We start from the raw sequence: 27,851 nt of genomic DNA, 5'->3' as shown, positions 1-27,851 counted from the left end.
TGGCCAAATGGGAAAAAAAAAAGAGGTATAAAAACCGACTAAACAAAATCCTTGCTTAGAATTTAGAATTGGGCAGGTGGAAGTTAATAACTCCATGCAACATCAGGAATCAATCAAACGGAAACAAGAGAATGAAAAAATAGAAAAAAGGTAAAATACCTCATTGAAAAAATAACTGAGCTGGAAAACAGATTCAGGGAGATAATACCTAAAAGTCATGATCAAAAAAGAGACTAGGCAGCATGTTTCAGGAAATTGTTAAGGAAAAATGTCCTGATATGCCAGAACCAGAGGGTAAAATTGTCATTAAAAATCCATTAATAACCTCCTTAAAGAGATCCAAAAATGAAAACCCCAAGGAATATTGTAGCCAAATTCTAGAATTATCAAATGAAGGAGAAAATACTGCAAGCAGCCAGAAAGAAACAATTTAAATATCATAGAACCACTGTCAGATTTAGATAGAACATGGCAGCTTCAAAATTAAAGGATCAGAGAGCTTGGAATTTGATATTTTGGAAGACAAAAGAGCTTGGATTAAAACCAAGAATGACCTACCCAAGAAAAGTAAGCATAATCTTTTAGGGGAAAAGACAGACGTTCAATAAAATAAGGGACTTCAAAACTTTCCTGTTGAAAAGACCAGAACTGAACAGAAAATTCAGTTTTCAAATACAAGACTCAAGAGAAGCATAAAAAGTTAGAGGAAAAAAGCACATGTTATTCAATAAGGATAAAATATTTACATCCCTACATGGGAAGATAATACCTATATATCTATTGGGGCAAATAGAAGGAGTAGCTATAGACAAGGTGTAGGTATAAGTTGACTTTGAGTTGATGATATAAAATAATTGAAGGGTGAAAAAAGTTTGTACTGGGAGAAGAGGAAAGGAGAGGAAGAATGTTGTAACTTGAATCACATGAGGAGACATAGAAGACCTATTACATAAGAGGGAAAAGGGGAGATTGAGTATTGTTCGAACCCCAGTCTCATTAGATTTTGTTCAAAAGGGGAATAACATACGCTCCTTTGGGTACAGAAATTCATCTTGCCCTGTAAGTAGAAGGAGAAGAAGGAAAGAATAGGGAGAGGACATTGATAGAAGGGCAAACAGATTAAGGGATGTGGTGGTCAGAAGCAAAACACTCATGAGGAAAGACAGGTGCAAGGAGAGAGAAAAGTATAAACAAAGGAAAATATGATAGAAATAAACAGTAATCATAACTATATATATGAATGTGATGAAGTCTCCCATAAAATGAGAGTGAATAGCAGAGTTAATTAAAAACCAAAATCCTGCAATATGTTGTTTACAAGAAACACATTTGAAGCAGAGAGATATACATGAGTAAAGGTAAAAGGCTGAAGCAGAATATATAATAATAATTCAAATGGAAAGAAAAAGAAGTGTTTTTCCCTAGCCTCAGGAAAAAAAGTCATGAATCATCTTAATCATTTTCATTAAAGAGTTGCTCACTGCTTGTACTCTAATGTATGGACATGTAAGTTGTTATCTCTATCTAATAGGTGTATAAATTAGCTTAGAGGTATATATACAATTTTGATTAAATAAAAGTGTATATATATATATATATGTATATGTATATATATATCTCAAAATGAAGCAACATAATTAAAATTAGAGTAATATTTGTAAGAAATTTCCTTGATATATGTCATATATCCAAGATGTATAAAGAACTGATTCATATACATAAAAATGACAGCTATTCCTCCAACAATAAATGGTTAAATGATATTGAGAGATAGTTCTCAAAGGAAGAAATCCAAGCTAGCAAAATTCTATGAAAACGGATACCTTACTTTTTAAGTTTTCTTGAGTACCTCAATTATCCAGGTAATCATAAGAAATGTATGAGGACTGACTACATTGGCTAACACACCAACAATCCTTTGCAGTGACCAAAGTAAACCTAGCTAGAAAATTAGTAACTGAAGCCAATTGGTATAACACCAGCTTTGAAAACAGTTCCTGAACTATTTGGTGGTGGTGCTTTATGAACCTTCAAGAGACATCCCTATCTTCAAAGACTTATGTGACTGCAAGTTATGAGAATATGAACATATCCCATTTCTGGTCTTATTGTCTTTAGCATATCCCCCAACTCTGGTTATGGGACTTTCAAAATTATCCTACATTTTTTTTTTGTGAGGCAATTGGGGCTAAGTGACTTGCCCAGGATCACACAGCTAATAACTGTTAAGTGTCTGAGGCCAGATTTAAACTCAGGTCCTCCTGAATCTAGGGCCAGTGCTCTATTCACTTCGCCACCTAGCTGCCTCTATCCTACTTTTTGAAAGATCTCCTTAAGACATCTCCTAATCAAGCCTTGAATTGTGAATTGCTTATCACCTAGGATGCCTTCTGAAGATCCTTGATTCCTGGAATTCCTCACTTCTTATTCCTTTGGGAATAGAACCCACTGTCTCATTCTTTTCTAAGCCCACCTCTCCCTCCTAAATTCCTTACCTGCTTTTGTTTAAAATGAATATAAGTTTATACAATATATTACCTGGCATGTTATTCAGCATAGATTCGATAGTACCTATGCAGTATGTTGTTGTGGTTTTTTTTTTCTTTCCTGCTTAATAAAAACCTCTCTTTAATTTCACAGGCATCCTCTTTTTCTTGTTTCCTTCCTTTTTAGGAAGAAGGAGATTCAAATCTTGAGAAATGACCTTAGAGTTCCACCTGAATTCCATAAAAGAGTGTTTGCCTCACTTTACCATTCATACATACAAAATAGTTCCAAATTACTTACAATTAAACTTATGTCAATTAATAAAATAAGCAGCTTGCTGTAGCCCAGAGTGCTGGGCCTGGAATAAGGAAGTCTCATGTTCCTGAGTTCAAATCTGAGTATAGACACTTACTAGCTATACGACCCTGGGAAAGTCACTTAACCCAATTTGCCTCTTCTGTAAAAGGAGCTAGAGAAAGAAATGGCAAATTACTACAGTATGTTTGCCAAGAGAACCCCAAATTGTGTTCTAAAGAATCAGATGCAACTAAAACAACTCAATAGCAAAAGCAGGAGAAAAAAACATCAACAACAACAACAACAATAACAACACATCAATACAACTATGACGTTCCACCTCACATCTACTGGATTGGTAAAGATAACGAAAAATTATGATGATAATTGTTGAAGGAGTTTCAGGAAATGTACTGGTGCACTATTAGTGGAACTTATTTGTTATGGAAGGAAGTGAATTATGACTTATTAAAATAGTCATTGAGAGATGATATTGGGAAAAGTTTAATTTCTTTGAAGGCAAACAAGAAACAAATCACTGTGAACTTAGCCTGAATGACTAAAACACAGTCCATCACTGCTCAATCAGAAAACCTTTCCAGTCTGAATACTATTATCGAGCTCGTGCTCTATTGATATAGCCTTTAAAAGCTGACCACTCCCAACGCTTCAGTGAAATAATAGAAGAATATTTTAGTGGCAGAATATCACAACTTAATCTCCATTGAATTACATAAAATGATAAGCATCCTGTTGCTCAGCCTTAGACTGAGAGACCAGTGTCAGAGATTTCTCATAGCCCTTCACCTGGAAAGGGTGATACCTGATTATTTAAGGGGTCAGCTAGGTGGTACAGTGGATAAAGCACTGGCCTTGGATTCAGGGGGACCTGAGTTCAAATCAGACCTCAGAACCTTGACACTTACTAGCTCTGTGACCCTGGGCAAGTCACTTAACCCTCATTACCCCACCAAAAGAAGAGAATGTGTATTATAAACATGAATACACCTCTAAGCTAATTAACATACATGCCCCTTGAAAAATTCTTTGTAGTCTTTGATGACTTATTTACCAAATTTCCTCAAGCCTCACTCAGTCTAATAAGGTAGGGCTAATAACTTATTTGTGCATACATTAGAGTACAGGCAGTGAGCAACATTTTTTTTTTTGCTGGGCAATGAGGGTTAAGTGACTTGCCCAGGGTCATACAGCTAGTAAGTGTCAAGTGTCTGAAGCAGGATTTGAACTTAGGTCCTCCTGAATCTAGGGCCACTTTGAGCAACTTTCTAATGAATATGGTTAAGATGATTCATGGATTTTTTTTTTTTTGAGGCTTAGGAAAAAAACAATTTTTCTTTCCACTTGAATTTATAGCTTTCATCATCCCATGTCTAAAGCTCAAAGAGGTTTCAAGAAAGCACTAAAATCCTTGATAATACAAAAGAAAAATCTGTAGCTACTGTTGTTAAGTCTGTCACAATGGTAGTCTCATGTTATCATTATAGATGCCCTTCAGGGCATTTCAACTAGCCAGGAATAGATTAGAACATATTTTTTTTCCATAGAAATGTGAGTGAAATCTACCTTGGCCTTTTGTCAATAATAATGGAGAATTCTGGCTCTTTTCCTTGAACAGATCGGTTACACTTGAGGTGTAACTTGCATGTGAAATATTGACTTGATAAAGAGAAACTTTAACTGTGTTATCCTCACAAATGGACACCCATTGATTCACGACCAATAAATTTTTGCCAAAGTCCTTATACTCTGCTAAAGGCAAACATCTTTTTTTTTTAAAAAAAGGAAGATAAAGGTGGATATAATTGTGCCAGTAGATAAGCACTGGCTACATTCTGAAAATTAAAGGCATTGTATAACTCAAATTTTTTTTCCTATTGACTTATATCATAATTTTAGAGATGTTATCTTTATTTTTATTGATCTTTAATTGGCAATTGTTCCAAATTCTTTAGTTTTCAGTTTCTTTGTACCTGACATCAAATAGCTAATGATCTCTAAAAAGGCATCTTCAAAGCACTAGGGAAACTTTTGTATTAAAAGAAATCCTTCAATGATTGCTTTTATAAATAAATAACCCATTCCCCATAATAGATGTATTTTAATCCACTTTTTATTTCTATGTAAGAAATGTGTCTTATGCCACTCCTCCTGAATTAAGATAACTAATATAAAAGGGATAAAGCCAATTCCAATCTCATTCAAATTAATGTAATTAAGAAGGTGTTATACCCCTGGATAACTTTATCAGGTCAGAAAGCTTCTTGGAGTAATCCAATCAATCAGTCACAGAAATAAACTAAGGGTGAACAAGTCCTGGAATCTTCTACTGAATTAACCAATCATTTAAAAACATAACCTGGTGGCAAAACAAGCAGCTGTCATACTGGGTAGGAGGAGTAAAATGTTTTATCCACTAGATCAAATCAAATTATGCTATAAAGGAAAAGTATTAGGATTGCTTGAAAGAATTAGAGAAACTTCTTGGTTTGTGCATATCAGAAAATAGATTTCAGCAGTAAGTAGTCAAGCATCAAGGAGGGTGACCTCCCTAATGTAGAGAGGTGAAGTTATGGATTGTACCAAGATACCAACCCTTGGAGTAGAGCATAGAGTTATACTAAAAGGGAATTATTGAGTACATACAAGTGCAAAGAAGAATTACTGCTAGTACCAATACTACTGCTACTACTTCAAAATTGAATAAGAACTTATTCAAACTATTTTGCCACTTTGATTGATCAGTTGATTCAATAGAGATGTTAAAGCCTTTTTCATGCCTAGTTTACAACTTTAAACTTGAAAGTTATTCAAAGAGGTATTCTGCATGACAAATATTTCAGAGTATATAGCATCTTTTTAATTGCATTAATTATGATTGTGGGATATGACACAACTCTTACATGTATATCTCCCTTTTTAAAGCGGAAATAGAAATTTTAAAAGCATGACAGTGGAAAGTATGCTGATATGAAATCAGAAAACCAGGTCTTATATCCTGATTCTTCCAATTAATACCTGTATCACCTTATGCTTCATGTGACTAGGAATCAGATTTTTTTATCTATTACATAAGCCTATTATATGACATTAAATTATATTTCATCTCTAAATCTGTGATTGGATGTGTGGTTCCCCAAAGATAAACAATTCTTAATTATTCTTATTAAAATTTACAAGACTTCGACTTGATTCATATATCAACTCTAACTTCAAAAGGCAAGTGTTATTATCATTCTACAGAGTAATAAACTGAATATGAGAAAAGGGAAGTAACTTGTACAAGGTCATACAAAGCCAGTATGTAGCTAAGTTAGTGCTAGGAATAGGTATTCTGGCACAGAGTGTCTCTCTTATATCCTGTCTATCCTTATATCCTATTTCTTAGGCCTTTTAGGATTAAGGGTTCCTGGGTCCTCTTAGGTGATTGGGCTGTCCCATTTATAATCCTTATAGTTCTGATTCACAAGTCTTAAAAATCGTAGCCTTATTATGATGAATTTAGACATGTTGCACAATGGACTGATTCTAGAACATGGGAAACTAATGTAAAATAAGGGAGAGCCCAAATAGAGATGAAACATTTTCACGTGTACTTAATAAAAAAGTCAAGCATAGTCTTCACTGGAGCACACGTCTCAAGGCGTTTGTACCAAATGGACAGACAGAAGAATGGAAGTGCTTCTCTATTTGTGCAATGTGTGACAAAAATCCTGCTTGGGGGAGTCCCTCTGAGCCTAAGTTTACTCTTCCTTAAGATGAGAAGGTTGGAATGGATGAGCTCTAAGAATTCTTCTTGCTCAAAATCTTCAGATAAATCTTTTTATTGCATCTCATTGATGTATGGATATAAACCTATGTTCTTGAAGGCCATGCTTACACTCAAACCTTGGCAGATTCTATCAAGTTGGAAAGACTTTAAATAAAGGACCCAGTGACACACTTTATTTCTTTTCTGTTGCTGAAGGATCAGTTCATTGAAATTCATCACCAACAGGCAAAAAAAGGATGGATTTTTTTAGCCATAGCAACCTTTAAGGATTTTCTTACAAATTGTAATCTACATCAGTCAGGGGAGAGTGTGTGTGTGTTTGTATCTCTGTGTGTATATACATGTATGTAAAGGGAGTAGTCATGAATCCATGAAATAATGTCACTTTACAATATTGAAGCATGAATGGGAAAGTGAAAAATGTAACTTACCTAGCTGTCTGGTAGGTTCCATTTTAGGGTCTCCATGTGTGAATGACAGTAAAGTGAATCAATGTGGCCTTGTCTAGAATTATGTGGATATGCAATGGTATTTTAGAACTTAGCCTCCTTGAGGACAGGCAATGTAAGTACCCAACAGAGTGAAAGGCACATAGTAGACACTTAATAAGTCTTTTTTCATTGATAAGCTATACGTAATCTAAACAGTACATTAACTAATATTTTGGAAGTCCTTCAGGACTTAATAATATTTTGGCATATGTCACCAAATTCTCTAATTAATTATGAATCTAGAAAATAGATGTCTGTGTTTGAATGCAAAATGTGGATCTAGGGGAGGGGGAGGAAGAAATATAGTTGACTTTACTCAAAAACATTTTTTTTCTTCATTTACATTAAAGATTATGTACTTGGTTCCTCCATGAGTATGTCTTAGGACCACACTACAAATTGAAAGCCTTGAATCCACAGAAACAAAATTGAAGATGGCCTAAAGAGCAATGATGCATTCATAATATGTTTCAGTAATGTACAATATATGATGTCTATGACTTAGAATTGAAAAATAGAGTAAGGTAAGCCAAAAAGGAAATATAATATATTTTTCTTTTTTTTCTTTTATTTTAGACTTTTATTTTCAAAAATTCATGTAAAAACAAATTTTGACATCAATTTTTTTTAAACTTTGTGTTCCATCTTCTCTTCCTCTCTCCCCTCCCACTCCCACCCCAAGAACTCAAACAATTCAACATAAATTATACATGAATAATCATGGCAAACTATTCTACCTTATCTAGGTTGTGAGTGGAAACAGATAAAAACAAAACTTCAGATTAAGGAATTGTCAAAAAAAAAAAAGTGTTTCAGTCTGTTTTCAGATACCATCAGTTCCTTCTCTGTAGATGTGCTGCAATTTTCCTAGGTTCTTGAGAGTTATATTGGATTATTGCCTTGATGAAAATAACCACATGCTTCCCAGCAGATCCTCTTACACTAATGTTGTTATTTTGTATACAGTACATTTCTCTCTGCTTCAGTTCATGTGGGTCTTTCCAGGTTTTTCTGATAGCATCGTGTTCACCACAATTTCTATATAGTACCTTGAACTTGACAGAGAATTTTCTTCACAATAGCTCAGCAGAGTAGGTGCTATACATTTTGAAATTGTAGTCAATTAATGTCACTGTTTCCCTCTGTCCCATTCCCTTCCAATGATATGTATTCCATTGTCTATCTTATTTTGCCCGAATCCTCCTCATAAGTGTTTTGCTAAAGACTGCCCCCTCCTCAACTCTACCCTCCCTTCATTCACCCTTCCCTCCTTATCCTCTTCCCCTCCTACTTTCCTGTTTTCATATACATTTTCCTATATTAAGCTTGCTTACTCTGCTTTTCCTATCTCTTCTACCTTTTGTCTCCCTTTGTCTTCTCTTTCTATACCTTCTAGTGGCTCAAATTAGAGCCTCCATATGGTCAGTGATTCATCTCTCATGAGGGAAAAATCCCTTTTCAGAACACAATGCCTTATGGTAATGATTACCTCAGATATTATTCTATTTCTAAAAGATCAGCTCAGTACATTTATCTGAGAGGAAATCTTCTGTTTGATCGTTGATCCTCAGAATAGTCCATGTCTCCTCAAACTTCAATTTGAGAGATTGTTTCTTCACATGTGGAATTTGATCAGTTTTTTTCCTTATACAAATATTTTTAGACTACTTTCAATAAACTGTTGACACACAAAAAGAGATGTTATCTATCTATCTATTCATCCTCCTCCTAGGTTTATGTACTCACACACACACACACACACACACACACACACACACACATACACAGACAAACACAAAGTCATTCTTTCTTTAAGAGAATGCTATTCAGATCTTCAAATATTGTCTTTTTTCAAAAACTCAAACACATAATAACAAATGCCATTTTGTGGCTCTTTAATATTTACAAAATATCATACCTATATGCTCTCCTTTGTACTCCATAACAATCTGGAAAGTTAAATATTACAGATATAATTATACTTATTTTAGATGAGGAAACCCAGCTTTATGTAGGCTAAATGATTTTGACAGGATTACATAGCCGATATCATAAGAAGTCTTGCTGATATCATGTACGATTTTCTACTTGTTATGCAACACTGCCTTTGATGAGTACCATAATTATCTCCACATTTTACATTAGTGAATTGACACAAAAGATACAAAAAAAGTACTATAACTGATTCACAGTCCCACAGCTATTAAGTGTCCAAGTATGTATTGAAAGCTGAGCCTTCAAATTCTACAATGCCCCTAAAAATAAGAATTAGAGGTGATAATTGGCAACCCCAAAGAGGTTTTAAACAGTGAACTCTTTTAATTTATAGTAAAACACTTTTTCCCCAATGAACAAAACAAAACAAAACAACAACAATAACAACAAAAACAAAAACAAAAACCTCTATTGGACCACTTTTACTGAGGTAAGGAAAGCACACCTGTTTATTGCAAAATTCCTTAAAATCATTGGCAGTTATGTTTCTTCTTCATACTCTCAGTGTTTCATGGTTCGTAGCATAATTATTAGCAAAGGCAATACATGGAATAGGAATCATGGGTGTTATTAATTCTGGTTTATTTTTTATCCCATGGAAACCACAGCATCAAGGTCCCCCCAAGCCACATATGCATATTCATGCAGCATTGCAGAGTTTTAAATGAGATGTATTGCTTTGTGACTATTATTAGGATTCCAGAAAGAAGTAGAGCAATCAAGTAAAATCATCCTATTATGGGTTTCTGTAATGGGTGAGGGTGGAAGCATATTAGATGTGAGCTAGAGAAGGCTGCCTATGGGATATTCATTCCTTTAAAAAGTAAAAGCAATTTTCTGTCAAAAAAGGACTTCCTTTTTTTTTTTGTTTGGTTTGTTTTGAAAGGGAAATAGGAAGCTTAAGGAACCCTGGCATTTTTACTTCATTCTAAAAAGTGGGCAAAATAGGATATCTGAACCATTAAGCAAAGACAATATGTTTTCGAGGAAAAAAAAGAGAAATCTAAGATATAGAATGCTAATGTTGTACCTGAATATATATCAGAATGTTACTGAGTTGATCAGAAAAGCAATAATGATGTGTTTTCCAGTGTATTTCTAAAAGTAGAGCACAGATAAAAATACCCCAGTACTATGCATAAAAACCATAAGGAGGATTCCTATCCTCTCTCCCCCTGGAAAAGTAAGAAAAACTGTGCCCAGGGCAGGAGGTAAGAAGTACACACTGAGGTGAGCAAGGGAGCATAATAATATCCCATAGCATAGAAATCACAAGTAGCAGAACCCTGACATAGGATTCTGCTTAAGATGGTACAATATTTGTCAACCATACAGTATTTGTTAAACATCTAAGAATTCTGTGATAGATGCTGGTGAATATAAAAGTTCTTCTAAATTGGGGACTACCCTCATAGAACCAAGATTTTTGGCAGAATTATAGGATCACAGAAAATAAAAGCTCACAGAAGCCATAAAGCTCATATATCAATGCTTTATTTTATATGTGAGAAAAATTGGGAACTGAGGGGTTAAGGACATTGCTGAAGGTCATACAATCATTTAGTAAATGATTCAGAAATAGAACCTATGCTTTTTGATTCTCAAACTAGTACATTATAATACTTTCAAATTGATGGTTGGATAATTTCACTGTTATAGGTACTCCCTTCACTGGTGTGACTCACAATTCACTCATGCTTTCTAAACTTGTACAATCCATGTGGTCTCTGAGTCTTTCAGAAGGTTTATCAAGTACCTTGGAGGTCTTTGTCTACATATTTAAAGACATAATGGGCATTATTAAAGCACTCAAACTTGCTCCCTTCTCTGGCCACTTGACCAACCTATTTCCTTTTTTAATATTATATTTCTAAGGGAGGGAAGAGCACGGGAGGGGGCAGTCAGTAGGAAAACACTTATGAGGAGGATTAAGGGAAGAATAAGAGAGAAATTGCTTATAGTTAAGATAGCTGATTCTTCAACTATATTTTTAAAGAGTACAAAAAGCCATTACTTTGCTGATTAGCAGGAGAAAGGCTGGGCCAGTTTAGAGAGCTCTTTAGCTGTTAAGCTGATTAGAGAATGGAAACTTGCTTCTATGTAGAAAGCTGTCTAGCTTATTCCTTACTATATTGCCTCCTAGAGCTTGATAGAGGCAAAACCTCTGATAGATATCAAGTCGACCTTTATAGAAGAGGGCAAAAAAGATAAGAAGGCAGAAAAGATATAACATAATCAAACTCTCTCACAGTCCCTTCCAAAAAACTTTAAAATAATGTGTCAAATCAAATTCAGGGATGGCATAGTCAACAAAAGGTCAGAATGAGACAATTTTTTCCAGCCCAATGAAATTTAAAACACAAACAGGATATATCTGAAAGACTCAGGCAGAGTTCTCAGGCAGCTGAGAACACATGGGTCTGCAACACCAGCAGTGGGCCTTCAAGGAAGAGACAGAAATAGTAGCAGCCAGAGCTCTCAGCTCAGAGATGGTAAATGGGTCAGACAACTAGTCAGAAAGATATTACAAGGGGGCAGCTAGCTGGCACAGTGGAAAAAGCACTGGCTTTGGATTCAGGAGAAACTGAGTTCAAATCCAGCCTCAGACACTTGACACTGTAACGATTTGAATGATGCCACCTGCTGGAGACTTACTGTAGAAAAGTTCCGCCCATGAAGTGAAGGTCTTTGAGGGCAAGACCAGGAGTCTTTTCTTTGGTGTCAGGAAGTGACTCGGGCTAGTGGGAGGAGGAAGGAAGAGACTGGCACTCGGTCTCGCTCTCTTTCCTCTGGACTCCGGTGGAGAGCGGAGCTACAAATGTGCTCTCCCTTTAATAGATAGGAATCTAGGCCTTTTCCTCTCTCTTTACCAAATTCTTATTCTCCTTAATAAATTCTTAAAAGTCTAACTCTTGCTAAAGCTTATAATTTATTGCAACCACTCATTAGATATTTTGGACAGTTAAGCTAGAATTTTAGCCATCTGTGCCACGCAGTCAGGAGACCAGCAGAGCAGGAAAAAAAAACCCACTTCTGTTCTCTCCTTGCCTTTTCAGCTCGCACCCTGGAAGTCGAATGCGTAGCAGGCAGTCTGACGTGCGCAGCAGGCGCACATGCCATTGGTCTCCTCCCCAAAAGGGTGGTCCTTAAGAAAAACTGGCGTCTTTCAGTTATCCTAACTGACTGTTAAAAAACTTTCATATTTTTTTACCACAACACTTAACTACCTGTGTGATCCTGGGCAAGTCACTTAACCCTCATTGCCCTGCTAAAATATATATATATATATATATATATATATATTACTGAGCATCTTTTGTTTGTTTGTTTTATTGTTTGGTTTATTTTGACCCTGAGTGCAGGGTAATGTGCTGTTTGACAACTTTGTTGCCCATACATACTTATGAGTCACAGTTCAAAGGCAAACAAGAATGCTTGTGCATAGTCATGAGGGATTATGTGATGGAGAGAAGCATTATTGCTTGCAGCTTTGTGGGAGTAGTGGGTCATATCATAGTTCTGCAACAGAGGAGAGGACTTGGGGGTGCAGAAGAGCAAGGAACCTTACTGAATAAAGACTAATGCACAGAGCAGCAGAGCAGAGATGACAACTCTTCTAGGTTACATAATTTTGGAAGCAATAAAAATAACTTACAAAGCCCAAGAACTAGTTCTGAAAAGATTCATACAAACACACACACACATGCTTAAACTTGGGACAGTGACTCCCCAAACCCCATGGGAGCAGAGCTCAAATTTAAAATAAAATTCAAAATCAAGAAGTAGGATGAAAAAATGAGCAACAAACAAAAAAAGCACCATGATTATATTTTTTTAAAAAGCTACTATATTGAAAGGGAAGATCAAGACATAAATTCAAAAGACAACATTGTGGGAAAAAAGCTACAAACAAAGCATCAAAGAAAAATACTAATTGGACACAAGGCTAATAAGAATTCCTGGAAGAACTAAAGAAGAAGATAAGTATGGTAGAGGGAAAATAGGGGAAAAAATGAAAGTGATCCAAGAAAATTATTAAAATAAAATTAACAGGGGGCAGCTAGGTGGTGCAGTGGATAGAGCACCAGGCCTGGATTCAGGAGTACCTGAGTTCAAATCCGACCTCAGACACTTAACACTTACTAGCTGTGTGAATGTGGACAAGTCACTTAACCCCAATTGCCTCACTAAAAATTAAAAAAAAAATTAAATTAACAGGGGGCAGCTAGGTGGCATAGTGGATAGAACACCGGCCCTAGATTCAGGAGAACCCGAGTTCAAATCCAGCCTCAGACACTTAACACTTACTAGCTGTGTGACCCTGGGCAAATCAATTAACCCTCATTGCCCTCCAAAAATAAATAAAATTAACAGGTTGGTAAAAGAAGAACAAAAATAATGAAGAAAAATCACCTTAAAAAGCAGAATTACCCAAATGACAAAAAAAAAGGTACAAAAGTTCACTGAAGAAAATGTTACTGCAAATTTAGAATTTGCAAGTGGAATTTAATGACCCCATGAGACAGCAAAAAACAATAAAACAAAGTAAAAAAAAAAATAGAAGAAAATGTGAACTATCTCATCAGGGGAGAAATAACTTACCTGAAAAATACATCTAGGAGAGATAATATAAGAGTTATTGAGGCTGACTAGGCTTGCCTTAATTGCATAGAGAGCCAGACTAAAGTGCTTTAGGATAAGGGACTTGCTTATCACTGAATAAGTACAGTTTAATAAATGCTTGATGATGATGATGATGTTTATGTAATAAGGTCACTGAGCTCAATCCTTATGAACATGTGCAGAAAGCTTATTACAATTAATTCCCCACATGGAATATCTAAGGAGCCTGCTTTTGGTAAAATTGTGATGATAAGTAATGGAGTTGCCTTGGAAAGTTTTAAGTGGTCACAGATATTATATAAGTCCTCCTAGTCTACTAATCATCTCAAAATCAAGTACATACTATATTTCATATGCTATTATATGTTAAATGTGAGAATATAAAGAAAGGCTAAAAAGAAAAAAGATATTTATGGCCTGGGTGGCTTCTTTTATTGAGTAGAATCTGAGAACACAGCTTCTCATTTTCATTTGCTTTCTTCCTGACTATATTAGATACTGAGCTCCTAGAAGATAAAAACTGTCTTTTGACTCTTTGTTTACCTCTAACACATAGCACAGTGCCTATCACATCATAATTTCTTTTTGTGTGTGAGGCAATTGGGGTTAAGTGACTTGCCCAGGGTCACACAGTGAGTATGTGTCAAGTGTCTGGGATCAGATTTGAACTCATGTCCTCCTGAATCCAAGGCAGGTGCTTTATCCACTGTGCTACCAAGCTGCCTCCCCCCCCCCCCATGAGATTCTTCTTTTTTTTTTTTTGCGTGTGTGTGTGTGTGTGTGTGTGTGTGTGTGTGTGTGTGTGTGTGTGTGTGTGTGTGTGCAGGGCATTGAGGGTCAATTGACTTGCCTAGGATCACACAGGTAGTGTTGAACTCAGTTCCTACTGAATGCAGGGCTGGTGCTTTATCCACTGCACCACCTAGCTGTCTTCCATGTTCAGGTTTGTAGTAAATCATCCTAGTTTTGAGACAGTAAGAAGATAATGGACTTTGCCAACACCTAAAAGCCTCAGATTGATTGGATTGATTTGATTGACTGTGTCATGTTTAAAATCTAATTGCTGTGACTAAAATTGAATGTGTGGTCACATTAAATTAGAAGCTTAAAGCACCAGTCTTTGGGCATTAAGCATTTATTAAAGTATATGAGAAGTTAGCAAAAGAGAGAGAAAGAACACTTGGAGTTCAGAAAGTTTAAGAAAAAGCTTAGCTCCCCTGGCCTGCTTCTACCTCAACCTCAAATGGAAAGAAGGATTCCCCATTCTCCTTGAGTGGAAGATATCTGCGGGACTGCCTGACGGGTGGTCCCTACACACAGCTTCAAGGTAACTGACTGGTAGCATTGATTGACATGACTTACAGGTGGTTCATTGAATAGATGTAACAGTTCTATGAATAGATTTAAATTTCAGATGCTAATCACATGCTTTCTCTTCAGGGTGGTGCTGCCCTGATTCCCACAATGCCTTTCTCAGCAGGGGGTTGCACCCTGATTCTCACAACTGAAACTGACTGACTTTGGTGATTAACATACTTAAAGTTAATTCAGTTGAAACCACACCTGCCTGACTCTAAAGAGGGTGTGTTCAAAGAGACTGTGACCTCAACATGGAACCACCCTCAAGTCTGGTGAACCAATGGATTTGGGTGATGCTAGCCAATTAGCTTGAAGCAGGATGAAACAATTGCCTCGCCTTGGGACAGAGAGGAAGTTTGCTCTCTCAATTCGTGGTTTGAACAGGCTGCTGGTGGAAGAACTTGAGAACTCTAGGTTAGATAGGTCTTTTCTTGACTTTCTGACCCAGGTGCTCTTTTTCTTTTTCTTTTTTTTTTCCCCCTAATAAATGCTTAATGGCAAAACTTGGTGCTAAAGCTTCTAATTTATAAGTAAACCCTAGCTAATGTGAGTGAGATTTTCCCCATCCCTTAGTTATAAGAGATTTACTATAGTTTCAAGTGATTTAATTAAAATAATAATCAATATATTAACAAAAAAAATTGGTGATTCATATAGATTGCATAAGGTTAGAAGGTCAAGTCCTTTTTCCATATTTCTCAATTTTCCTATGACATAGTGTAGTTGATCTTGTGATATTCGCCTTAGGAAATGTCACAGGGTCTGTAGGTGGTCAGCAATACCGTTCACGCCACTTTCCACTGGCCTACCAATGATCCACCCTATTGATATCATAACGCTGATCCCCTGTTATTATTCAAGACTATGTTCTAATTTTAGAAAATGTCTCCAAGGGTATATAAACCCATGCAGTTTGTACTTCTGGGTCTTTCAGGCCCAAAGCCTGGATGACCGGTTTTGTTGAGGGACTGGCCCTCTCTCAATAAACGTATTTGCTTCAGCCTGGAAACTTTGTTATTTTCATTCTTCCATCGGACTTAAAATTTTTTCGCGACACTAGTTTTCCCTACACTTGGGACGGGAATAAGGTGACCACACATTAGATTTCAAATGTCACAAGCCTCAGGTGAGTGAGAAGCAATTTTTAAGATCCTGCCAAACTGTACATGTGACAAGCATCTGTCCAGCAGTGATAACAGATTTTGAGATAAATTTGGTGGGACCAATGCTATATTAAAAAAAAAAAAGCCTAGACCCATTCTCTTCAAAAAGCACAATGTTATAAGGGAAGTATGGCCCCTGAGGTGTGGGGAGAGGGCAACTATTTTTTTTTAATCTATGCTTTTATTATATCTTCAAATTAAATATAATTTTGTAAACTGTAATTGATGTTACTTGGTGAATAAAGTTCATTAGTGGGTCACTAGGCTCTTATAATGGGGAGAAAAACTGTGGAATGTTAGCTCAGACTAATGGTATTAGAGAAAGCAACTCCCATAATCCCTCAGGTGTACACTTAGAACTCAGAAGGAGAAAAGTAAACAGCATCTCTCTAAAACAGTGAGGTGATACTTTCTTTTTTTGAAGTGAGGTAATTGGGGTTAAATGACTTGCCCAGGATCACACAGCTAGTAAGTGTTAAGTGTGTGAGGCGGGATTTGAACTCAAATACTCCTGACTCCAGGGCTGGTGCTCCATCCACTGTGCCACCTAGCTGCCCCCTGAATGATAGAAATTTTTTTTTTTTTGGCAAGGCAATTGGGGTTAAGTGACTTGCCCAGAGTCATACAGCTAGTAAGTATCAAGTGTCTGAGGCCGGATTTGAACTCAGGTACTCCTGACTCCAGGGCTGGTGCTCCATCCACTGTGCCACCTACCTGCCCCCTAAATGATAGAAATTTTGTTGTTGTTGTTGTTGTTGACAAGGAAATTGGGGTTAAATGACTTGCCCAGGGTCATACAGCTAGTAAGTATCAAGTGTCTGAGGCCGGATTTGAACGTAGGTCCTCCTGATTCCAGGACTGGTGCTTTATCCACTGTGCCACCTAGCTGCCCCAATGAGGTGATACTTTTGATACATTTGGTGCTAATTCTTTTTGCCCAACAATATTCCTTAAGAAATACCCATTACATAGGATCAGCTTATGGGCTGAAGAGGTACTTCATAGATTATTTGATTTTGTTGTTCCCTGCTCCTCACTGCCACTCATCTTGTTTAACCAGCTATTCACGGCTGGAAAACCCTGACTTAGGGAGTTTTAATTGTATTTTAGCTTATCTTTTTTTTTTTTTAATTTCTGAGAAAGTGTTATACTTGCAGTTAAAATGAAAAAACAAAACAAAGCAAAACCCCAAATCAAAGAAATCACAAATGTGTGTGTACATGTGTGTATGTGTATATATATGCAAATATTTACATATAAAATTACATATAGATATGTTCAAATAATTTTATAAAGTGTTCTTCTGATTCTACTCACTTACCTCTTTATAAATTCATATAAGATTTTCCAGCTTCCCTTTCTTGATTTTTTTATGGAGCACTAATATTGAATTACATTTTTGGGACATAATTTTTTCAGCTATTCCCAAATTAATGGACACTCCTTTCTGCAAGAAAAGTTTATATAAATATGTATTTTATGAGATTTTTTTCCATCTTTATTTGATCTCTATGTAGCATGGGCCTAACTGCATTCTTATGGAAAATTTAGTCACAGAAACAAATGGGGGTCATAGAAACAAATTTTTCCCTACAATGGCAAAAACAGTTTACAGTTCTAGCAATGCTCCATTATTGTCACAATTTTCCTACTGTCTTTCCAACATTTGACAATTACATTTGTTTTTTCATTGCCAATCTTACACATATGAGATAGAACTTTAGATTTAATTTAATTTTCACTGATTTTTAATGATTTGGAGAAAATTTTATATGTTTGTTTATATCTTTGATATCTTCCTTTGGCTGTTAACATATTTCATCCATTTGTCTATTGGGGAATTGTTTTTATTCTCATAAATTTAAATCACTTTTTATGTATCTTTGATATGAATCCTTGATCAGAGAAATTTTCTAGAAAGATTTTTTTGCTCATTAAACTTTAAGCTTAGCTACTTTAGTTTTGTTTGTGAAAAAAAAAACATTTTTATTTTGCATAGTCAAAATCATATATCTTATCCTGTGTGATCCTATCTTATTGATCATGAACTCCATCCCAAATGAAAATGAAAATATATTTTCTTTCTAATTAATTTTATTTGTAATAAAACTTTTTATATGTCATGAATTCATTTGCATTTTTCTTGAACTATAGAGTGAGATGCTGTTCTATACATAATTTCCATTACATTATTTTCCAATTTTCTAAATACTTTTGTTTGAAGAGTCTTTAGCTCTGTATATTGTGTTTCTAATCTGATCTGGTCATACACTTCTTTATTTTTAAAATGAGTGTCAAGTTGTTTTTGATGATTAGTACTTGGTAATATAATTTGAAATATGGTATTACTACGCTATTTTTTTTCCCTATTGTTTCATGACTTCTTTTGTGATTCTGGATACTTTTCACTCTAGATGAATTGCATTATTGTTTGTTTCTAGCTCTTTAAAATGCCTGGGTGGTTTGTTAATTAACTAAATTAGTAATTTAGGTAATGTTACCACTTTTTCATGTTAGCATAAATTTCCTATGACTCATTAATATTTCTCCAATTATTTGGATGTGTCTTCCTTTCTGTAAAGGGTATTTTATACTTATATTCATTAACATCCTTTGCATTTCTTGGTAGATAGGCTCCCCAAATACTTTATATATTTTGTAATTATTTTGAATGGGATTTCTCTGTCTCTTCTTACTGCATTTTGTTAGTACTATATAGACATACTTATGACATACTTTGGTTTATTTTATATTTTGCAACTTTTCTGAAATTATCCATTGTTTAAATTAATTTTCATTCACTCTTTTTGGGTTTCTAGATAGATCATCATTTCTTCTAAAAGAAGCAATTGTTTTGTCTCCTCTTTTTCTTTTCTCATTCCCTTGATTTTTTTCTTCTTGTAATGAATGATAATAATAGTAAACAATAGTTTGTACAGAAATTTAAACTTTATGGTTTACAAACATCTTATTTTATATTTGCAATAATCCTGGGAGGTATGATATTGTTATCTTCACATGACAGATGATGAAACTGAGGCATAAAAGGTTAAATTATTTCCCAAGGTCAAATAAATTATTATATTTTTAAGTTATACTGCTAGAGTTAACATTTGTAAAACTACATCAACAATAGTGGTGGAATTAGATCCTTTTAACGTCCCTTTTTACTTTGAAGTCCTCTAGCCTTTTTCTACATATTTTAGCCTCTGGGATTTAGATAGTGCTAAAGCACATTTATTCCTATTCTTTACAGTGTTATAAAATTCTTACATTTCAATAAATTATTTTCCTTCATTAGTTAAAAGGAAGTATATTTTAGATATTTTTTCATTGATATATTTTATCATGTGTATAATTCTTAAAATGAATCAATTATTTATTCTTGGTATAAGTCTAATCTAATCATAGTGTAAAATCTTTTAAATATCTTGTTGCAGTCTCTTTGCTATTATATCATTCATTATTTTTGTATCTATATCCATTAAGAATAATGAGTTAGAGTTGTCTTTCTCTGATTTACCTCTCTCTTCTTAGGGATAAAGACTATAAGAAGAGTCAGAAAGATTTCTGCATTTATTTTAAAAATATTCATAGAGAAGAGATGAAAAGAAGATGGGTTTTGGCATTAGCAAGACATCTTAAAGTGTTGTTTTGGATACATGCCTACTATAAGAATATGGCAAGTCGTTTAAATTCTAAGTTCTCTCTGATAACTCTCTAAGAGTATAAATTACATTTAAGTTCTTTTCTTATTTTTTAAATATACTTTTAATTTCACTTCTAAATCTTCTCCCTTCCACCACATCTCCCTTAACCATTGAGAAGTCAAGAAATATTATACCCATTATACAAATGACATAATGCAAAGCATGTTTCTGCATTAGCCATATTTTGGAAAATAAAAGGAAAATAAAGGGAAAAAAATAAGCTTCAATCTTCACTTTGAGTCCATCAATTCTCTGTCTGGAGGTAGATAGCATTTTACTTTGTGAGTTTTTTGGAATTGTAGATCACTGCAGTAAACATTGTATTGATAAGTTATTGTCTTTCACAGGTGATTATATTTAAAATATTACTGTTATTGTCAAAATTGACCTATTTCTCCTCATTTCACTTTACATCAGTTCATATAACTATTCTCATATTTTTCTGAAACCACCCACTTCATATTTTCTTACAAAACAATTTTATTGCATCATATTCATGTCATAACTTGTTCACTCATTCATTCCTCACTTGATGAGCATTCTGTCAGTTTCCAATTATTTGCCACCAAAAAAAACTTGCTATAGCCATTTTTGTACATATAAAAACTGATTATATGAAGTCAGTCCACAGTGTTGTTTTAATTTTCATTTCTATATTTATTAGTGTTTAGGCCATTTTTGCATATACTTCTGACAGTTTTGTATTCTTCTGAAAACTTCCTGGCCATATCCTTTAACCATTTATCAACTAGAGACTGTGAATTATTTTCATAATTTTTGCTCAGTTCTCTATACATTTGAGAAAATATAACTTTATCAGGAAACAGTCTAATTCCACTACCACCAAATTCCTACCTTTCTTCTAATTTTGATTCTATTAGCTATACTTCTGCAAAAAATTCAATTTCATGTGATGAAATTTATCTATTTTATTTCCTGCTAAGTTCTTTATCATTTATTTGATCATAAAATATTCTCCTGTCCATAGATCTGACAGGTAATTTCTTCCATACTTTCCTAATTTTCTTATGCTATTACCCTTTGTGTCTAAACATGTATCCATTTTGAACTTATCTTGCTATATGATATGAGATGTTAGACTTTGCTTGGTTTTCTTCCGGACTACTTTACAATTTTCAATAATAGGTTTTTGTTAAATACCAAGTTGTTATCCCCAAATCTTGGATCTTTAGGCTTATCATGCATTAGACTACTCTTCAGGTTTAATTCTTAATTTATGTGATTGATCTACTTAATCGACTCATTACTGTTTTTCCTATGCTAAACTAAATTGTTTTGATTATTATCACCATATCATATAATTTGAGATTTGGTATACCATGTTTTTTTCATTGATTCCCTTATTAGTTCTGACCATTTCCTCCAGTTGAATGTGTTAGTTTCTAAATCTACAAAGTAATTCTTTGGTAGTTTGAATGATATGGCACTGAATAAGGAAATTAAAATATTATCATCATTTTTATTATATTAGTTCTCCTTACCATAAAGAATTAATATTTCTCCAATTGTTTAGGTCTGTCTTTATTGGTATGAAAAGTGTTATGTAATTATATTCATATAGTTTCTGTGTTTGTCTTGGAAGATAGACTCCTAAGAATTTTGTATTGTCTATGTTTATTTTAAACAGAATTTCTCTTTCTCTTTCTCTTATACTATGTTGGTAATTTATAGTAATGCAAATGACTTCTATGAGATTTATTTTAAATCCTGCAACTTTGCTAAATTGGTTAATTATTTCAATTAAATTTTAATTGATTTTCTAGGACTTTCCAAGCATATAATTGTATTATATGCAAAGAGAGAAAATTTTATTTCCTTATTGCCTATACTAATCCCTTCAATTTTTCTTCCCTTATTGCTATAGCTAGAATTTCTAATACAATACTGATTTATCCTGGTGATAATGGAAATCCTTGCTTTATCTCTGAATTTACTTTTAAGACTTCTAACTTATCCTCATGCTTGATGATGGTTTTAAATAGACATTTTAATGAACAATACATTTGATCCTATGACTTATAGTTTTATTTCAAAACAGGAATGGGTATTGTATAATATGAAAAGCATATTCTTCATGTATTGAGAGAATCACATGATTTCTGTTGTTTTTTATTGATATTGTAAATTATGCTAATACTTTTCTTAATACTGAACCTGCCCTGTAATCATGGTATAAATTCCACCTACTCATAGTCTATGATCTGTGCGATATATACTCTTCTTGCTTACATATTATTCAAAATATTTGTTTATATTCTTTCCTTTTTTACCTTAAAGAAGACAAAGCTTCCCCCAAAGGTACCTGCTTTCCCTTCTTTTTAAAATTAATTAATTAATTTAGAATTTTCACTAAATTACATGTAAAAATAAATTTTCATATCTATTTTTAAAACTTTTTGTTCTGGGGCAGCTAGGTGGCGCAGTGGATAGAGCACCGGCCCTGGAGTCAGGAGTACCTGAGTTCAAGTCCAGCCTCAGACACTTAACACTTACTAGCTGTGTGACCTTGGGCAAGTCACTTAACCCCAAATGCCTCACTAAAAAACAAACAAAAAAAAAACCCAAAAAACTTTCTGTTCCAAATTTTCTGCCTCCCTGCCTCCCCACCTCCCATAATAACTCAAAAAATTCTGTATAAGTTATACATGTGAAGTCATGCAAAACATTTCCACATTAGTCAAGTTGTAAAAGAAAACAGACAAAAAAAACTTTAGAAAGAAGAACTAACCAAAACAAATTTACTTGAATCTGTATTCAGACATCATCAGTTTTTTCTCTGTAGATGAATGGCATTTTTCCCAAGTCTTTCTGATAGCATCCTGCTCATCATTTCTTATAGCACAATAGTGTTCCATCCACAATTTGTTCAGCTATTCCCTAATTGATTGGCATAACCCCAAATTATAATTCAACTTTTTAAAAAAATCTCTTTTAGCATACCAACCTAGTAATAGTATTGCTAAGTTGAAGCATATGCACGGTTTTATAACCCTTTGTCCATAGTTCCAAATTGCTCTACAGAATGTTTGAATTAGTTTTTAACTTTACTAAAAGTGTATTAATGTCTAATGTTTCCCATATCCCCCAAAACATTTGTCATTTTCCTTTGCTTTCATATTATCCAATCCAATAGGTATGAGGTAGTACCCAGAATTGTTTCGATCTAATCTATCCAATCAATGTTGAGTTAGAGCATTTTTTAATTCCCTATGCCTGTAGGCGGCTTTGATTATTTCATCTGAAAATTTCATATCTTTTGATCATCTATCAATTGGGGAATTGTTCTCATTTGAACAAATTTGATTCATTTCTCTATATGTTTGAGAGTTGAGGCCTATCAGGCAAACTTCTTTCAAGTTTGTTTTTTTCCACGGTTTCTTTTATGTCAACTTCTTTTCCCCAATCCACCTCTACTTTTCCCTTTATGTCAGTGAATTCCTCTTGCTCAGTAACTTTATTTTGAAGATACCATCATGGGTCAGCTAGGTGATATAGTGGAAAAAGCACCAGCCCTGGAACCAGGAGGCCCCTGAGTTCATATCTGGCCCCAGGCGTAAGGCACCCCACCCTGCCTGTCCCACAAAAAAAAGCATAGAGGCAACTAGGTAGCACAGTGGATAGACCCCTAGCCCTAGATTCAGAAGGACCTAGGTTCCAATCCAGCCTCAGACCCTTTATACTTACTAGCTCTGTGACCCTGGGCAAGTCACTTAACCTCAATTGCCTCACCCCCCCCCCAAAATAACAAAACCAAGGATAAAAAAAAAATGCCTTATAGATATCATCCCTTCGTATGCAATTCATACCTGTGCCCTCTAAGTATATTCCTTTCAGCTGCCCTAATACTGAGAAAGATCATATGAGTTAGGAGTATTATCTTCCCATGTAAGAATGTAAACAGTTTAATCTTTTAATATCCCTCATGATTTATTTTTTCTGTTTGCCTTTTTATGGTTCTCTAGGATTTTGTATTTGAAAGTAAAATTTTATATTCAGGTTAGGTCTTTTCATCACAAATGCCTAAAAGTCCTCTTTTTCATTGAAGTCTCATTTTTCCCCTGAAAGCTTATATATGGGTAGGTGATTTTTGGCTGTAGTTCCATTTCCTTTGCCCTCCAGAATATGCTATTCCATGCCATCTGGTCCTTTAATATAGATACTGCTAGATCTTCTGCCATCCTTACTGTAGCTCCTCAGTATTTGAATTCCTTTTTTCTAGCTGCTTGCAATATTTTCTCCTTGACCTGCTATCTCTGGAATTTGGCTATAATATTCCTAGATGTTTTCATTTTGGGATCTGTTTCAGGAGATGATTGGTAGATTCTTTCAATTTCTATTTTATCTTCTGCTTCTAGAATATCAGGACAATTTTCCTTGGAAGATGATGTCTAAACTCTTATTTTAGTCATGGTTTTCAGGTAGTCCAATGATTTTCAAATTACCTCTCCTGGATCTATTTTCCAGGTCAGCTGTTTTTACAAGGATATATTTCATATTGCCCTCTATTTTTTAAATCATTTTGATTTGCTTACTGTGTCTTGGTTTCTCATAAAGTCACCAGCTTCCATTTTTTCAATCCTAATTCTTAGGCAATCATTTTCTTCAGAAAGCTTTTGTATCTCATTTCCCATTTGACTTTTCAAGCTGTTGACTTTTTTCTCATGACTCTCCTGCATCACTCTCATTTCTCTTTCCATTCTTTATTCCAGCTCTCTAAATCTTCTTTATATCTCTCCTACTTTCTCTTAAAAGTCCCTTTTGAGCATTTCCATAACCTGAGACCTATTCATATTTCTCTTGGAAGCTTTGGATGTTGGAGATTTGACTTAGTTATTATCTTCTTCTGAGGGTGCATTCTGGTCTACTTTGCCCCCTAAAAAGCTTTCCATAGTCTGCTTCTTTTTTTGCCTACTCTTCTGAACCTGGAAGCAGATGTCTGTTTGAAATCTGATTCTCTATGGTCGGAAGCTTGGGGTGTGTGTGCCCCTCCCCCATTGGGCCTCCAACAATCAATTTGGCCCACTGGTTCAGAACCAAGGCACTTTGTCCAAACATCAGCCGAAACTGCAATCACTTCACCCCGGCCAACCACTGAACCCCTTCACCAAACCATGAGCCAAGCCTCAGAAGAATCTGCTTGTGGCAAAAACTTTGAGGGGCTGGAGGCTCAGTCTTTTCCTGGCTGGTTCTGGACTGCTTCTTGAGCTTTTCTTTAAGACATCATCAGCGGGTTATCCTAGTTGCTGTCTTTGGATGAAAAATAGTCTCACTCTGTTCTTATGTGAGTTACTCTAGTCTGGGTTTTTTTTTTAAATGTTATTATTTTGGAAAGACTGGAGGGGTTTATTGGGAGTTTGCAGGAGTCACAACTTCTCCTCCATTATCTCGGATCTTCCTCCACTTGTAGCCCAATAATTTTCGAATTCTCTCTCTTGGATCTATTTTACAAGTCTTTCATTTTACAATGAGATATTGCAAATTGCCTTCTATTTTTCATTCTTTTAGTTTTACTTTATTGATTCTTCTTTTCTCATAAAAGTCATTAGCTTCCATATTCATCAATCCTAATTTTAAAGGAGTAATTTTCTTGAGGGAATTTTTGTACCTCCTTTTCCATTTGGCTAATTTGACTTTTCAAGGATTTTTTTTCCTTCTCATTGGCTTTTTTGACTCATTTACTATGTGACCAAGTCTGATTTTTAAGGTGTTATTTTCTTCAGTATTTTTTTTGTCTCCTTTACCAGGCTGTTTACTTTTTTTTCCTTGATTTTCTTGGATCCCTCTCATTTCTCTTTCCATTTTTCCTCTACTTTTCTTACTTTATTTTCAAAGTCCTTTTTGAGCACTTCTATGTCCTGAGACCAACTGATATTTTTCTTGGATGTTTTGGGTGTAGGAGCTTTGACTTTATTATCTTTTTGTGAGGATGTATTTTGATCTTCCTTGTAACCATAGAAACTTTCTAGTGTCAGCATTTTTTTTTTGTTTGCTCATTTTCCCAGCCTATTTCTTGATTTTTGCTCTTTGTTAAAGTGGGGGCACTGATTCCTGACTGGAAGGCACACTATCCCAAGCTTTAGGTGTTTTTTGAAGCTGTTTTCAGAGAAACTTCTAGGAATTTGTAAGTCCTCAGTTCTTCCAAGGTGTTATTATTTAAGTAGAGATATGTTTACAACTCTCCTTGCCTCTGCTGCAACCACAGACTAATTTTCTGCCCTGAAACTGTGAACAGTACCCTCTTTCACTGTGGCTGGAAGCTCTTGAGTGCTCCTGTTCTTCTACTGCCTGGGATTGCAATGCAAGACTGACCAGGATCTGCGTATGGGCAAAACAACAACGTACTGCCTCAGTGCTAGGAAAGAGACCCCTGTAATCTCCTGGACAATTGTTTGACCCCCTTATCATCTGTGGGCTAAGTTTCATAAGCAGTTTATGCTTATGAAGCTGCTTCTGGTTCACTCTGGTTGTGGCTGTGGCTGGGTCGGGGCTGTGGCTGGGTCTGTGATGGCACAGCCATTGCTGGGCTGTGTTCCACTCTCACCCCAGTACCACAAACTTTTTCTGCCAAACTTCTAAGTTTTCTTTAGCTGGAAAATGATTTCATCATATCTTTTTGTGGGTTCTGCTGCTCCAGGAATTGTCTTAAAGCATTATTTGAAGGTATTTGAAGGGGTCTTGGGGAGAGTTCAGGCAAGTCACTGCCTTTCCTCCCGCATCTTGACTATGTTTATTAAATATTTATATTGAATCTGGCAGTATTGTAATTTTTTATCATTTTGTCATGGCTCAGCCATGAACACTTAATATAACTCTAGCTATTGAAGTTGTTCTTTATTACTTTAAGAAGTATTTTAAATGAAACTTATAGAAGTTGAGTAATTTTTGGCATTATGACTCAAATATTTCATGCATTCTATTGTTAGTATGAAAAAACTTTCCTTTTCTGGGACCACCTTACTGATTTGGATGTTATTATCTAGCATTATCCAATTAAGGCTTTTCATGTACTCATTCCTTCTTTCAATCTATATGCCTATTACTGCCATAATTAGCTTCCTTATACATTGATGTGATTAGATCAATTCTCTTCATAAAACTTCACTACTTTAATTATCAGAGCTTCTTGTAATGTGCAGAATTAGAAAAAGACTGATAAGCTATCTAGGCAAACTTGTACCTGAACAAGCATAGCCTTTATAAAACAAAACAAAATACAAGAAGACAACAATAACAACAACAACAACAAAAACAGGCCCTCTAAAAGTAGTCATCTAATATTTGCTTCAGGACTTCTAGTTAGGGGGAACTCACAACTTTCAAAGTCAGTCCATTATACTTTTGTATAGGATTATTAGAATTTTTTTTCTGGATCTTTGTAACTTAAAACTATTATTAGGTCTTCTCTCTGATAAAACTGACCAAGCTTAATACATTCTACATACATTTTTTGTTACTATCCAATGGGAAACTGGTATCTTTCTCATTTCTTCCATCTATTTTTTATATGAAAGGATATTCAGACTCTTCATCATCTTGGTCATCTTCTTCTGAAATTTCTCCAGCTTCCTAGTGGAGTTGACATAGTGTGGTGTCCAGAACCGAATATAACACTTCACAAGAATTTGGGTTCCTTGAGGAAAAGGGCTATGTTGGTTTCTTTGTTTATATACCAAGTTCTGAATAAAGGTTTTGGCATGGAATGATCAGAGGAGTAGAGCTGAATTGGAAATGAAGTTATGGCTGACCTGAGTGTGCCCTTTAGTAACTATTTCTTATTGGGATAATTATAGTGACACTTGAGGTTTTCTAATCCATGTCTATGTCTAGCCTGTTTCTTTCAAAAGACTTAGACAGAGGGAGCAGCTAGGTGGTGCAGTGGATAGAGCACAGGCCCTGGAATCAGGTGGATCTGAGT

This window comes from Dromiciops gliroides, chromosome 2 (genome assembly GCF_019393635.1).
Source record: "Dromiciops gliroides isolate mDroGli1 chromosome 2, mDroGli1.pri, whole genome shotgun sequence".
Lineage (NCBI taxonomy): Eukaryota > Metazoa > Chordata > Mammalia > Microbiotheria > Microbiotheriidae > Dromiciops > Dromiciops gliroides.
The sequence above is the reverse complement of the archived record's forward strand: the minus strand, read 5'-3'. Positions refer to the sequence as shown.